Source organism: Puma concolor, chromosome E2, assembly GCF_028749965.1.
Source record: "Puma concolor isolate L17-30 chromosome E2, mPumCon1.1.hap2, whole genome shotgun sequence".
Lineage (NCBI taxonomy): Eukaryota > Metazoa > Chordata > Mammalia > Carnivora > Felidae > Puma > Puma concolor.
In genome coordinates, this window is record NC_141681.1 from 51,681,211 (window position 1) to 51,697,203 (window position 15,993).

Here is a 15,993-nt window from a genome sequence, read left to right on the forward strand (position 1 = left end):
TTAGGATTCAGGCTGGGGCCAGACGGAGGTCTTCCGTCACCAATGTTGGGGTCTTTGTGTCATCAGAGTCAGGGCACAGCCCAGCACTCACTGTTTGTTCCCAGTCCTAAATCCGCTACAGTTCTTTCCACCTTTGCAAGTCCTTGATTGGACAGAATAGCTCCAGGCCTGGGGACAGGCAGTGGGGACGGCCAGAACTCCCCTTTGCCCTTGGATCCACGGAATCGCCTTTTTATTCTGATAGCCTGTGACTCTCAGTGCTGACTCCAAGAATCAGCCTCAGGGAATCTTACACTGCAGTTTCCAAAGGTTCAAAGACAACAAATACCTACATTTTCTAGCCTCTGAAACATTACAGTCCGGAGGACTTGCCCTGTCCTGTGTGGCCCTGGAAAGCAGGGTGTAGTAGGCAGATGTTGGTTCCGGCAGAACTGCTTGGCTGTGGATGGGAGGCTTTGAGTGGTGGTAAAGTCCCTGTCCCTAGGGGACATCCAGCTTCAGCCAGGTGCCCGGTTGTTTTGCTGTCTGGATGGCAGAGGGACCTCACCGCCAGGCAAAGGTCCTTTAAAAAATAAAGAACCATGTATTTGGAATCAAGGAATTAAGAAGCTGGAAAGGTCCTCAAGGACCAGATCAAACTGGGTCCTGTGGGCCATGGCGAGGAGCCTCGACTACTGTCCCCCGGGCACTAGGGAGTCATGGCAGGTTCTGAGCAGGGAGAGAGACAAGGACAGATTTATGCTTTAGTAAGATCTTTCCAGCCTTGTGGAGGCAGACTGGGGAGGGGAGAAGGAGGAGAGGGTAGATAAGAGAGACAGGAGGCAAGAAGGACCAGACTTGGTGGCCAAGAGGCTGTGGGGGGAGGGGAACGCTTGGGATGAGGCCCAAGTCTGCCCTGGTGGCAGGGTGGATGGTGGGGTCCCCCCTGAGATGAAGCCTAGGAGGGGGAAGGAGCAGGTCTGGCTGAAGGACACCCAGATAAGTTTCAAAGTCAGTCCATAGATGGTGAATTTTGAATAGTAACAATAATAAGGTTGTTTTTTTGTTTGTTTTTAGTTTTTGGAAAATGTATTGGCAAAACCAAAAGGTTATACCTTGGAAAAGTACATTTCCTTCCTCCCCCTGATCCCCACTTCTCACCGTCAACTATTTCTTTTGTTCGTCGGCCAGTTGGATTTAAAGAGCTTTTGGCGTGGCCTGTGCTAAACCCCCCTCGCTCAAATCACCTCACTGCTCAGTATACGGGCCAGGTACCAGTGCTATGCCCATCTTAGAGAAATGAAAACTAAGGCCTGGAGAGATGCAGGGAAGTCCTTTCACCTGCCTGGATTTGACAGCTTTTCAATATTGAAGGCATGGGACCTGGAATGATCAGAGAGGGAAGGCCCCTAAGGCCAGAGTCCAGAGCCCAGGGAACAGGAACAATGGGAGTGGGGGTGACCACAGTGGAGAGTTCAAGGAGGGCTGCCTGGAGGAGTGAGAGTAGCCAGAAAGGTGGCTTGCAGAGCCTTCTGGTGAAGAGTTTGGAGGGAATTAAATCACTTCCGTGGGGGTGATGTGGCTGAGTTACTACTGGCACCAGGGCAGTGCCTCCTCCTCGGGCCCACAGGACCCCAGGGGTGTTTATAGGAGACTGGGGCTGCTTGATGACATTTCAGGGACACAGTGATAGCACAGCGGGCTGTTATGACGTCTCAGTGATTTGCCAACTGCCTGTTAGAATCAGCATCTCTAGTCATGCCCTGTGGCGGGGGGGGGGGGGGGGGGATGAGGATAGAAAGAAGTGACAAGCCATGGGGTGGGAGTGGAGGGTGACAGGGATGCAGCCACGCAAAGACCAGAGGGACTCAGGAGCTGAGAGATGTGTTCTGCCCCGTGTACTAGGGAAGGGTCGCCTAGAGGTTGGAGGTGACATCTGTCTTTTGGGGCCATGTCCAGTGAAGGGGGTCTAGCTTCAAGGAGATGTGACTGGGGTGGCATTGGTCTGGACTCAGAAGCAGGGATCAGCCCAAGGCTGCTGGGATCAGGGACTGGTGTTTTGTTCACTGCTGTGTCCCTATCATCTGGGACAGTAACTGGAACACAGTAGGGGCTCAATGCATTTTTACTGAATGACGGAATCAAATGAAAGGGAGACTGGGATTCAGTTTATCCTCCTTCCTAAAAGCTGTGGCCATCAGGTCCCCTCAGCGGAAGGCGTCCCTAGCGATACCCCTCCCTACTCAGCGTCTCAGATCCCTCCCAGACTTTGCTTCTCCAGTGGGACAGGGGCGAACCAGAAAAGGAGTTCGCGCCTCTGGTGGACTCCGCCCGCTTGTGATGTCACAAGCCGCTAGGGGATCCCGACACTTGTCCCTCCCATGGGATGGGGCGTGGAGAGGAACCGGGAGTCCAGACTCCGGCCCCTCCCCGGCGGTGTTACACAACCCGACGTCGTGTCCCCCGGGATGTCGCCGGACGTCCTGACCGGTCCGGGGACAATGGGCGGGGGCCCCTCCCGCCGGGAGCCTGCAGTGGCAGGGGGTGCCCCCTTCTCTGATTCACCCTTGTTTCCGGCCGGCTTCGTCCCCCTCCTTCTCCTCAGGGATCCTTAGCTCCCCTAAACTCTCTACCCTCAGTTCTTGTACCCCCTACAACCCGGCTCTTTGCCCGACCCACCAAATATCTGTCATCTACACTCCGCCTCCCCCCAACTCCCTGCCCTCACCCCGGCCACTTGTGATTCTGGAAACTTCCAGTTTCCCATGCTTTCCTTCATTCACCCATCCCAGGGCCCCTCTTCCGGATCCCTCAAACTCCTCCTCCACCTTCCCCGCTCTTCCAATCTCCTCCCTTCCCCCCCACCATCCCCCCCCTCCCCCCCCCCCCGGCCCAACCTCGCCCCACTATCTCCATCTTCCCCAAACCACCCTCCAACTGACCCCTAATACTCTTTCTTGTCCCTAATCTCAGCCCCCAGTCACCCTTCGTCTTCCCGAAATTGTCCGGATATCCCAACCTCATCGCCCCCCCCCCCCCATCGCGGTCCCCCCAACCCCCTCCCTCCTGACAGCCGCCCCTCCCTCCGGGCCTCTCCCCGCCCCCCGGCCCGGCCGGCCCGCACCCCTCCCCGGCGCGCTCCCACGCCCGGCGCGGGTTCCCAGGCCGCCCCCCCGCGGTGGCCCAGAGACCCAGTTTGCGGCGGCAAAACATTGGTCTCCGGGCAACAGGCCCCGCCCGCCCTGGGGCGGCCCGAGCGAGCCCAGCCGCGCCGGGGCAGGGTGGCGGCGAGGCGGCTGGGCCCCGGCCTGGAGCCCGGCGCCCTCACCCTCCCAGAGGCCTGCAGGGCGCAGAGACCCGGAGACAGAGAGCCAGCAACTCGGACCTGGAGATTCGGGGCCCCGGAGCAAGAAGCACGGAGAAATTCGTGGAGGCTGAAGCCACAGGGATCTGTCTGGGACGCAGTGAGGAAGAGAGATCTGGAGACGAGCAAGGACGGGCCCCCACAATAAACACAGAGATAGCGAGCGAGATGAACACAGACCACCCCAGGCCCGCAGGGACGCCTCTGAAGGCAGGATAATCTACCTCTAATCGCCAGGGCCTTTGCATTTCTGTCGCGGGGACTTCCCCTCTCTGACTCTCAGTTTCCGCGTCTGTAAAATGGGTAACACTTAGCGTTTAGGGCTGTTATGACGATTCAGTTAATGCACCGACCTAGAGCTCGTAGCACAGTTCCGGCACATGCCATCCGTCATTCATTCATGCAACAGCTATTTGTTCAGTACCTGTCATATGCCAGGCACTGTTGTAAGTCGTGGGTATACATCAGTGAAGGAGACAAAGATCCCGGTCCTTCTGGGAGTGGGGAGGGAGGCGGTGAGCAACACATAAGTGAAGCAAACTATACAGCGCATTGGAAAGTAGTAAGTGCTGGGGGAGAGGAGAGAAATGGAGGGTTGAATCTGCCATTTTATCGTTTTCTTTCTTTCTTTCTTTCTTTCTTTCTTTCTTTCTTTCTTTCTTTCTTTTTCTTTCTTTCTTTCTTTCTTCGGGATTTGCCATTTTCAGTAGGGTGGTCAAGGGAAGACCTACAGGAGAAGGTGATGTTTGAGCAAAGACCAGAGGTGGGTGAGGGGGAAGCCAGGCAGAAGTCTGGGCTAAGAGCATGTCAGTCAGCGGAAGCAGCAAGCCCAAAGGCCTTTAAGTGGAAACAGGTCTGGCGAGTTGGAGGAACAGGGAAGCTGGTGTGTGGTGGGAGCAGAGAGAACAGGGAAGGGGAGCAAGCGACAGAGACCGGGTCAGAGGGATTAAAGACAGATTGTGCAGGGAGGGCTTTATGGGCCATGGTGAGGCCTTCGACTTTTACTCTGAGTGAGTCAGGAGCCATGGGGGGGTTTTGAGCAAAAGAGGGACTTGAAAGCCTTTGATTTTAACAGCATCCCTGTGTCCCGATGTGGGGAATAGACTTTGGGAGGCAGGGAGACCAGTGAGGAGCCCCAGGCAATGGTCAATGATGACTTGGAGTAGGGGGAGCAGGGAACAGATTCTGGAAGTGTTTGAATTTAGAGCTGCAGAATTTGCTGACAGGCACATTCACGACAAGCCCTCAGTAGATGGCAGCAGTTACCATTATGTTAGGTGGTGCTCACGACATCTCCAGAGAACTTATCACCCCCTGCCCCGTTTTACAGATGCAGAAACTGAGGCCCAAAGAGGTCACTCAACTTGCCTAAGGACTCACAGCTCAGTCGGGCTCCAAACATGGCACTTCTCTATCAGGGTGGCTGTTGTCAAATTCACAACACCCTCAGGGCCTTGGAGCTACGCTCAAACTCATCCGCGTGAGCCCCGGGACCCTCACTGGCCTTACCCGGTGGGTGTAGAGAAAGCGATGGCCCGACGGGAGAATGCTGCCCGACTGGTGTTCAGGTTATCAGCCAGTCACCCGTGCTGGCCCGGGACACTTGCTTAGAGGCAGGCAGCTACATGCAGGGAGGGTCCACCCAGAACCTCCCAGTCCAGCATCTGCCTCCCACACTTAATCCCAGCACTGGCCCTGGCACACCCCAGCCGCTGCCTGCAGCAACCTGTTAAGCTGTCACACGCTCGCACGCAGACAGGTACATGGCCCTCCACTGCAGAGATGCATTTTTCAGGCAGCGTGCACAAAACATATAATTTCTGTTTCTTTCTGTTCCCGTATTTTTCTTTCTATCTTTTTGACCCTATCCTGTCTCTATCTCTCTGTCTTGCTATCTTTGCCTCTCTCTGACCCCACCCTCTCCCCCTCTCTGTCTTTCTCGTTCGAATCTCCACACTTAGGATCCGCTACCTGCAGTGGAGATCACGCTTGTCCCTGGCCATGTGTCTCCATAGAACCTCACCTATAATGTGACATCGAGTATGTGGAGGCCCCAGGTCAGCAGTTCTGGGTAGCTGATCAGAAACACCCAGGGAGGATCTCACATGTTATAATCCCCACCACCTCTTTCTCTGAGATTCTGACCAGCAGCCCATCGTGTGTGGGACTGGAGAAATCCACCTCTAAAAAGCTCCCTGGGTGACTGGGACCCCTGTTGGCCTCTACTAGTTACTCCATGGAATTTTGCACACAGATAAGAACATCCGTTCAGAGAGCAGAGGCCCCATCCCAACATCACACGGTAGTCAGCTGTGAGGGGCTCCGTGCTGTCCACGATCGGTGGAATCCCTTTGGGAACAAGTTTGGGAGTCGAATAATAAAATTAAAAAAAAAAATCAGATATGGAGAGCGATCCAGAAATGAACAGAAACTCAGGATACAGAGACTCAGAAAAAGAAGGGGGGCCAGGGGAGGGCAGGGACCCAGAAAGGGACCTAGGGGAACAGAGACAGTGACAGAGATGCACAGAAATACCGAAACAGAGATAGAGAGAGATAGGGGTCAGAAAGATGCAGACAGAGGGGCACATTAAGAGGCAGAGACTGAGGCGGCCATTTAGGGGCAGGGATACCCCAAGAGAGGAACATTTGCTTTTCAATGAGACAGTATACACATGGCCCACGTTTTATAGGCCCTACTTTCGAGAAGCAGCCTGTGCCGTAGTTTGGCAATTGCAAGCTTACCAAGCCAGGTCTCCTCCCCAGGCCCGGTATGTAGGATGCACATTAAATGCGTTTATATAACCTGCCCTCTGTGCAGAATCTAGGAGCTTTACATAACATAGCCCCGTGAGTCATGCTGCAGACATGGGGCACTGACCTGACACACCCAACAAGAGGGGACCCCCTTACCCAGGGCCACTATCTGGAAATGACTCTGAGATGTGGGAGATCATGGGTTTCACTGAGGACGAAGTAGAGGTCAGAGGAGGGCAGGGCACTTGCTCTGGGTCACACAGCCAGGATCCAGCAGCACAGGAATTCCAACCATATCTGCCTGATTTCATAGCCTTTGCACCCCAAGGTGCCGAGAAAGGCAATGACTACCAATGTGCCTCTTTCCAGAGGGGAGGAAATAGACCGGTAATAACACAACAGCCCCCCTGGGTATTGAGCGCATTGTGCCACAGGGAGTACTTTACAAACACCATCTCATTTATTCCAAAGCCCAGTGAGGTAGGGACAGAATCCAGCTATTAAATAATATGATTATAACATAATTATACCCGTTATATACAGAGCACTAACACTGTACTAAGTGCTTAACAGGATTTCATACAGTCACAGCTCTGGAGGTGGGTGATGTTATCACCTCCATTTCAGGAAGGGAAGAGGCTCGAAGAAAGGAAGTCACAGGCCAAGGTCATAGAGCGGGTGTTTGAACCCAGGTCTCTCTGGATGGTTATCGCTGCCACCCATTCCCCGGGGGACGTGCCCGCAGTGCATCTATGCACCGTGCAATCAATGTAACATCTAACACTTACATCTCAAATACTTTAGTTCAAATACCAAGAGCTCCTGCCTCATCTTTCTCTGCTTGGGAGGACCTAACCCGGCCTCCGCTCCGCTCCGCGACACTTCCCTGACGCCTGGAGTGGGACCCTCTCCTCTCCTTACAGCGCCTCAGTCTCGCCAAGTCGGCGCCTGTAAAATGTTCCTGCCCCTTTAAGAGAGCGAACAGTCGGCCGGCGTTGCCCAGCAGCACCAACGTGGTTGCCAGGCAACGTCAACAAACGACGCGCCCGCCGTCTCCGCGTGCCCCCCCCTCCCGCCCGCGCAGACGCGGTGACGCGAAGGGCTGTGGAACGCTGTCGCTTAGCAACGGGAAGGCTGTTTGTCCCGGGCCCGGCTGCGCGGCCGCACAGGGCGCAACCAGGACCGGCCCGGGCGGACAGATGGGCCGACCGGGAGCCCGGGGTGGGGGTGCCTGCGGTGATGGGAGCGGGGGAGAACCGGGTCCCCAAATTGCCGGTTTCCCTTTAGACAGCCGCCGTCTGCTTGTCGCCTGCTCCTCCTGTCTGACCCGGGACCGCCTCCGCTCGGGTATCTGTTCGTCTGGGCCCCCTCCTCCCCGGCATGTCTGTTTGTCCAGCGTCTCCCGCGCCGTGGCTGTCTCATATTCCCCCCAAACAATAACAACCAAAATAGGTACAAGCACACTTCTCTGGCCCTGCCGCTTTTGCCTTAGACTCTGGGGTTTCTGGGTGCACTGTTGTTGCGGAGGTCCCAACCAGTGGAGACAGACCTGTATCGGCACACACAGTGGGAGCTACAGCCCGAGAGCTCCCTCCCGTTCCTGTTCCCCGCTCTCCTCGGGGTTCTCTTGCCTGTCTTTTCTCGGTCCTCTTTCATCAGGCAGCCCGCGGTCCTAACAGCCTGTGCCCGCGATGCTGTCCACAGCTGGGAGGGTCTAATAACTCATCCCCAACACATACCCCCAACACCCCCAATCCAGTAGCTTCATGTGACCAGGGCTGGGGCGAATCTCCAAGCAGAGAGAAGAAATTGGGTGTGTGACAGTGTGAGTGGATGTGACTAGAGGTGAATGACTCTGCCAGTGACAGTGTGTCCGTCCCGTATTTCCCGTGTGACAGCATGATCATGAGGGCTTCCTTTGTGTGTGAGAGAGCAGCTAGCGGACTGAGAATTTCCTCAGCTTGCATTTGTGTATCTGGATACGTGGGTATTTGGAGCCCTGCTCACTGTGTAAGTGTGTGTGTGTGTGTGTGTGTGTGTGTGTGTGTGCGCGCGCGTAGTTGTGTCTGCATGTGGTCATGTGTGAAACAGTAAGTGCATAAGTACCTATGGATGTATATGGTTTTGCGTCTGGTTTCCTTTTCTGGTTCCTTGTGTGTGTGTGGTTCTTGTATATATCATCTGCGTGTAACTATGCAGGTACCTATATTTGTGAGCGGGTGATCTCTGGGTTCTCCCTACAGCATTTATCACAATTTCTAGTTATACTTCTGTTTGTCTACTGTCTGTCACCCCCCCCCCCCGGACTGTGTGTCCCATGAAGGCAGGGCCCAGAGCTGTTGTGGTCACTGCTGGGTCCCCAGTGCTGCCCTGCACACAGTAGGTACTCAGTAATCATTAGCTGAGTAGATGAATCAATGACCCATGTGTGTCCATGTCAAGTGCACAGATCTGTGTAACTGTGTGAATGGTTCTGTCCTTCTGGATAGTGGTCATTCAGATCACAGGAAAGAGCATTGTGTCTGACCGTGTGGCTCTAATTTTTAGCCCCTGCCACACTGTGTGACTCATAGGAGGGTCCCGGTCAACATTTGTGGACCTGACCCGTGTGGTTCTCTCTGTCTGGACATTAAGCCCTCTACATACCTCAGTTTTTGTCATCTGGCAAATGGGGATAAAAAACTGATTGCCGCATGGGACTGTTGTGGGGAGTGCATGAGTTCATAAAGAGAGCACTTGGAAAGTGCCTAAGTCTTGGCCCTGGTGTGTTAAGTATGAGGTGAGCACTCAGTGCCTGCAAGGCCCAGTCATAATCATCACTGTGATGCCCAGGTTCTGGGGAAGGCAGAGGAGGGGTGGAGTTTGGGGGGTGGGAGGTGTGGAGGTTCAAATCATTCAATGGATTGAAAGAAGCTGGAAGTGTCTGGAGAGCCGCGGGAGGAACAGAAACCAGGCTGAGTCTTGCAGGCTGGTGGGATTTGGGGAGGGGGTAACAATAGCAATAACAAGAAGGCACAGAGTGTAGACTCTGCTAGGGGCTTGGAGACGAATTTCTGTCTGTCTTGTTCCCAGCTCTGTCCCCCATCGCCTAGAGCGCCTGACCCAGGGAACCTGCCGAGTAAATGTGTTTGAATGGGCCACTAAATGAATACATGAGTGAGTGAATTTCATGCCACAGCCTCCTGAGTCTGGGGCTTCTGGGTAGGTGGGGAAGGCCTGGTGGGCTGTCAGGGCTGGAGAGGGGCCCCAGCCTCTAGGACCTGCCTCGGCCCTATCCCCCACCCCGCGGTTCCCACAGCTCAGGGCTGCGGAGGGCGTGGAAGGGGCCGGGAAGGGAGTGTCAACTGCCCGCCCGCTGCCGCCCTGGATGGATGCCCGGCGTGTCTGCAGGAGGGAAAGGGTAGCTCAGGCGCCTGAGTCACCTCAGAGAAACCCCGGGCCGCATACCTGGCCGCTGACATCACCCAGCCAGGGCACCCCCCGGCAGCCCAGACAAGCGGACTGAATCACAGGCGGAATTCAGCCACCGCGGGCGCGGGCACGTGGCCCGCTGTGACCCCCCTCCACGAGACACCCCCGCGTGGCCGTCTGGCCGCGGGGGCCGGCAGGCCGCCTCGGGGTCAGTGAGGGGGCACGGAGCCTGAGTCAGGGACCGGGCGGCTACCGCCGGAGACCACCGGCCCCGCGGGCGTCCTCAAGGTGCTGGAGGGAGAGAGTGGGGAGGAGAGCGGCGGGGAGGCCCCTAAGCCAGAAGGAGGAAGCCCGTGTGGGTGTGACCGGGAGGCTGTGGCTTGTGGGCAGCGGCTGGATGACCTTCTGGGGTGGGGTGGGCCTGGGTGTTTGCGCAGAGAACCTCGGGTGGTGGTGGGGGTGGGGGGGCAATGGGATCTCCGTACGATTCGCGCACGCACGCACACCCACACATAACACGCACAGCCCGAACCCCAGGTGGGGTGTCCCTGCCGCCATCCACCCCAAGATTGCGGAGCCTCCCTCAGTGGGTTGTCACCTGGGCCTCACTCCACACAAGCCTGCAAGTTGGGCAGGTTCCCCAAGGGTTCACGGCCTTAGTTTCCTTATCTGGGGAACGGGGATAAGAATCATTGCCTTAGGCACTTAACGCTTAGAGGGAGCATTCTTTCTGCCAGGCACTGTTCTAAGGATCCTGCATATAAACTCATTTACTCCGAAAACCAAGGCTAGGAGGGTGGTGCTGTTGTTATCCCCACTTTACACAGGAGGACGCGGAGGCTCAGAGAAGTTAAGTTACTTGCCCAGGGTCCCACAGCTCGTGTTACTAGAAGAGTTAAACAAGAAAACACAGTAGTTCTAGGGGCACCTGGCTGGCTGGGTCAGAGGAGCACGCGATCCTGATCTGGGGGTTATGAGTTCAAGCCCCCCATTGGGCGTAGAACTTACTTAAAAAATAAAAGGAGGGGCGTCTGGATGGCTCAGTCGGTTAAAGGTCAGACTTCAGCTCAGGTCATGATCTGGCGGTTCGTGGGTTCGAGCCCCACATCAGGCTCTGGGCTGACAGCTCGGAGCTTGGAGCCTGCTTCAGAGTCTGTGTCTCCCTCTCTCTCTGCCCCTCCCCTGCTTGTGCTCTGTCTGTTCTCCCTCTCAAAAATAAATAAAAACATTTTTAAAAAGAAAAGAAAAGAAAAAAGAAAATAGAGTGGTTCTGTATAATGTAGCACATGGTCAATTTTCTCCAATGACTGTTGCCATATTATTAATCCTGCTCATATTATTTTCATCCTTAGTCCGGCTGGAAAAGCCTCCAGAACAGTGATCCTCGCCACCTTGGCCTGGTCCTTCCTCTTAGCTTCCCGCAGTCTCTCCTGCTTCCCTGTCTTTGGTCTGCTATGTACACAGTAGGAGACACCTGCTTTCAGGGATTCCCTCCTTATCTAGATCTTTTCAGGACTGGATAGTGGTTGTCCAGACACCTCCACCAGGAAGTTCTCCTGGCTTGCTCCAGCCTCACTGAACACTCCTGCCACCCAAAGCCTGGAGCGACTATAGCCGGTGACACACCCACACCGGCACACTGTGCGAGTCTGGGTTGGGGGTGAATGAGAGGCTAGTCCCCACAGGGCGGGGGTCCACAGCACCCGTGGCCCAGGGCCCGAGACAAGCCAGCAGCTGAGAGGGGCCTCTGCTTATGTCTGCCTGCCCACATATGTGGAACTGTGCCCCTAGTATGAGCGTGCACGGGAGAGAGCATACACAGTAGTGGGAGAGGGGCGTGTGATTCTGTGTATCTGGGTGCCTTGTTCTGTAGGGTTTTTTTTTTTCCAGTTTATTTTTTATTTATTTATTTTTAATTTTTTTAAACGTTTATTTATTTTTGAGACAGAGAGAGACAAAGTATGAACGGGGGAGGGTCAGAGAGAGGGAGACACAGAATCTGAAAACAGGCTCCAGGCTCTGAGCTGTCAGCACAGAGCCCGACGCGGGGCTCGAACTCACGGACCGCGAGATCATGACCTGAGCCGAAGTCGGACGCTTAACCGACTGAGCCACCCATGCACTCCTCCAGTTTATTTATTTTTGAGAGAGAGAGAGAGAGAGAGAGAGAGTGGGGTGGGGAGGGACAGAGAGAGAGAGAGAGAGAGAGAGAGAGAGAGAGAATCCCAAGCAGGCTCCGCACCGTCAGCACAGAGCCCAACAAGGCGCTCGAACCCACCAACCATGAGATCATGACCTGAGCCGCAGCCGGACGCCCAACCCACTGAGCCACCCAGGCGCCCCCGTTCTGTCGATTTTTATGCAACTCTGAGCAAAGGCCCTGGAGGCTCTTTGTGCCTGTGCGTCTGTGGGAGCATCTCGGCACAAATGGGGGTATCTGAGAACTTCTGTTGAGTTCGCCGCTTTACCTGGCCGTGGGGGTGCCTGGCTGTGCCGCTCTGTGCGTGTGGAGTTGTGTGTCTATGCGGACGGACAGAGGGGCGTGCCTGTCGGTATCCCTGTGGTCTGCCGTAGGCGCACCCTTGTGATCGTGTATGCACAAGCGTGTCTGTGTAGCTCTGTGTGCGTGACTGTGTATTTACTTACTTGTCTGTGTATCCAGGCACACAGGAGTGAAAGGCGCGCGCCTGGCTTTCTGTCTCCACGGGGTTGGATTCCGTAAACCAAGCCTCCTTCTTCCCACCCCTGAGAAAAACATGTCCGCCCCACGCCACCCCGCCCCTGGAAGGACCCAAGGTCGCCCGCCCAGCTCCGTTTCCCCTGGGAAACAGGCAGGGAAGACAAGCATGCCGACCCTTCATCAACACCTGGAGCCGGGCCTCGACACCCACCTACGGCCTCCGCCCCTGTCAACGGGTCCATAAGATCTTTCCCCTTCAATCAGCGTGATAGCAAGGGGACAGAGGGGCCCGGGTAGGTTTCTGTCGGAGACAATCTGTCGGAGTTTGAATGCATGCATAAATGAGGGACCGGTGAAGATTCGTTCAGTAAAAAAAAAAAAAAAAAAAAAAAAAATGTGTCCTGAGTACCTGCTGAGTACCTGGCACCTTGTGCTGGGGACATGGCAGTGACACCAGGACTGCCACGGCCCAGACTTCCGTAACAGTGCAGACCCCTGGCGGGAGAGAGATCCAGTCCCCAGAGGGTGATGAGCCCAGAGAGGCAGAGCTGGGAGCGAGGCTGCCCCAGGGAGGGCTTCCTGGAGGAGGAGATTATGAGCTAAGGAAGCAACGGGGAGAGAGCTCCAGCCAGAGGTGGTTGGCACAGGCCAGGTTATGCCACGGGCCTTGTGGGCCACGGTGAGCGAGGAGCTTGAATTCCAAATGCAGGGGTATTGGGAGTCCCCAGTCTGGACCACTTGGCTTCCCTGAAATGCTATAGACACCCCCTCCGGGAGGCCTCCAGGAGTGCTCAGTGGGGAGCTGGCCCGGCTAGCCAGGAACACTATTCGATGCTCAGTATCAAGGAGCCAGCAGTCACCGACCAGCCTGGCTCTACCGTCACGGAGGTCACAGTCACGACAGCAGGACACACACCTGTGCGCGCACCCCTGCACACACACCCCCCCCCCCCCATGCCTCAGAAACACTCACAGACCTTTCTCTTTGGGCTGAAGCCTCAGCATCACCCAGGGGCTTGCTAGAAATGCAAATACATCTGTGCTGTAACCAGATTTCCCAGCTGATTCTCCATCACACAAACAGCTGGGAAACATGGCCCTTAGGCTTAACCTTCCTTTGTTTCTTTTCTGTACGGTGTGGATAATAACACAACCCCCTCAAGGGGCTGGCATGCTGGGAGGATTGACTGGGGTAACGCGCGTGAAAACACCAAGCCAGCCTCCTAAGTATTTGCTTTTCGCCGCTGCCGCCTCCTCCTCCTCCTCCTCCTCCTCCTCCTCCTCATTTTCAGTATTAAATTTCAGAGCCCGAAAGGACTCCCGAAAGGAAAAGGGAAAGGAAAGGGCTCCCGAAAAGAGCCCACCATCATCCAGCCTTCCTGCTCTCTGGGCGGGGAAACTGAGGAACAGGGTAGCCAGAGTATTGCCCAAGAAAGAATGGAAGGATGTGGTGAGGCCTGCCTTTGGCAGAGTTGCCAGGGCTGTTTGTGAGATGCTCGGAGCTAGGACCACTCCACACACCAGTGGGAGCAGAAGGCTGAGGGCTCCCCTGCCCCCTCCCCAAACAGGGCCAAGCCCTCTGGAGCCAGAGCGGAGATCTTGCCCTCTCCCCCACATTCAAGTCCTCCTCCTCCCGGAAGCTCCCTGGGATTGAGCCCTGTGAAGAAAGACTTGCCATGGCCCACCCCAGGCTCCCTGTGGGCAAGGTGAGCATGTCCTTGTGTGTGTGTTTGAGTGACACTGTGTGCGTGTGCGTGTGTGTGTGTGTGGTCACCAGGACCAACTTTTTCCTTAGACACAGAGGGCACAGTACTAGGACCTATGATAATTTTAGAGGCCCACCAAAAAATTTAATTTCTTTTAAAATAAGAAGAAAAAAACTGAACTTCTAGGTAAAAGAAAATGTTCTCTTTAAATTTTTTTTTAAAAGTTTACTTTTGAGAGAGAGTCAGGGACAGAGCGTGAGCAGAGGAGGGGCAGAGAGAGAGGGAGACGCAGAATCCGAAGCAGGCTCCAGGCTCTGAGCTGTCAGCACAGAGCCCGACACGGGGCTCAAACTCACGAACCGTGAGATCATGACCTGAGCCGAAGTCGGACGCTTAAGCGACTGAGCCACCCAAGCGCCCCTGTACTTTTTTTTTTTAATAAATTTTTTTGACATTTATTTATTTTTGAGAGACAGAGAGAGCACGAGCAGGGGAAGGGCAGACAGAGAGGGAGACACAGAATCCGAAGCAGGCTCCAGGCTCTGAGCTGTCAGCACAGAGCCCGAAGCGGGGCTTGAACTCACAAACCGTGAGATCATGACCCGGGCGGAAGTCGGTCGCTCAACCGATGGAGTCACCCAGGTGCCCCTAAAAAAATAAAATCTTAAAAAAATAAAATAAAAAATAAAAAAGCACAGGCTCTGAAGCCTACATGCTGCATTCTTAGCCCAGCTCTGCCACTAATTTGCTGTGTGACTCTAGGAAAGTGACTTCACCTCTCTGGGCCTCCTTTTCCTTGCAGGTTAAATGGTAGTTCCTACCTCATAGGAGTGTTGTGAGGATGCAAGAAATTAATATGAGTGCTCGGGAAGAACAACCTCTTGTTATTATTGTGAGAAGAACATCCGGGTGCCTCCATAGTAAAGGTGTGAATGTCACGTGTGCTTGTGACCACATAACAGCGTGTGTTTCAATATGTGTGTGTGGTGGTGGGGGGGGGGTGTGGAGCTATTTCCGTGTGTGGCCCTGTGTGTTGCTGCTGGCAGGTGAATGTCTGAATACCCACATGACCCTGTGAGTACATGCCAGTGGCTGTGTGGCTGCATGGGCCACCTGTTAGGGTGTGAAGGTCTTTGGGCAGCAGGGTTTTTGTGCGTCTCCTTTATTCTGTGGGAGAGATGGGGGGCTTGGACAGGACAGGGAATGAGGGGTCACTCCCTGTCTGATGCTGGGGCCGAGTCACTGCCTGCTGGTGGTTGCTGTGTCATACCCTGGTCCGTGTCCCTACTTCCAGACCGGTGGCAGACAGAGGGGGCGTGGGGGAAGGAGGTGGAGGGTAGGCTTGAGGCTGGGCTTTTGTCTGGAAACCTCAGTCTGCCCATCTTGGCCCCTGTGTCCCTCCAGCCTTCCACGTCTCCCTACCTCCTTCCCCACTATTGAAGCAGGGAATCAAGACTCTCCTGGGAGTCAGGGTCCACCCACCCCCTCCTGCTCTGCCTCAGACCTGCCTGTGACCCTGATGGGGGTCCCGTCCTCTCTGGGCTTCAATAGTCTCAAAGCGCTTCTCCCTCTGTGCCCAGGGCTGGGCGAGGCTCTGCTTTGGGAGGGAAGAATCAGGATCTTTGAAATTTGTAAAGCAGCTGCTAGGACCCTTGCCAGTGGATGCTTAAGAGTTGGGGGCTGTGGCATACCCCAAGTACCTGAATTAAACTCTTGAACCCATTTCCTAGCAGGCAGGAGACGCTTCATCCTAAATTTCATTCTCTACCCGCTCCAAACCCGCATACCTCCCAAACGCCGGAATGCGGGGCCAGCAGGGTCCAAAACACACATCCTTTGTCCAGCTGGGAAAACTGAAGCCGAAGCTCAGAGACAGAAAACATTACCGAGCCCGCTCAGCGAGTCCCGGCCGAAGCAGCGAAGAGCCTCGGGACGCCATCCCCTCCTCCACTTTCACCTGGAGCATCACCGCCCCTCCCACTCCGTTTTGGGACTCAGTTTCCCCGCCTACGTGACTAGACCACACTAGCCAGGGTCTTTTCTGGGGGTCTGACCTTCCTCTTGAATGAGGGCGCTGCATCACAGGAGAAATGTGAG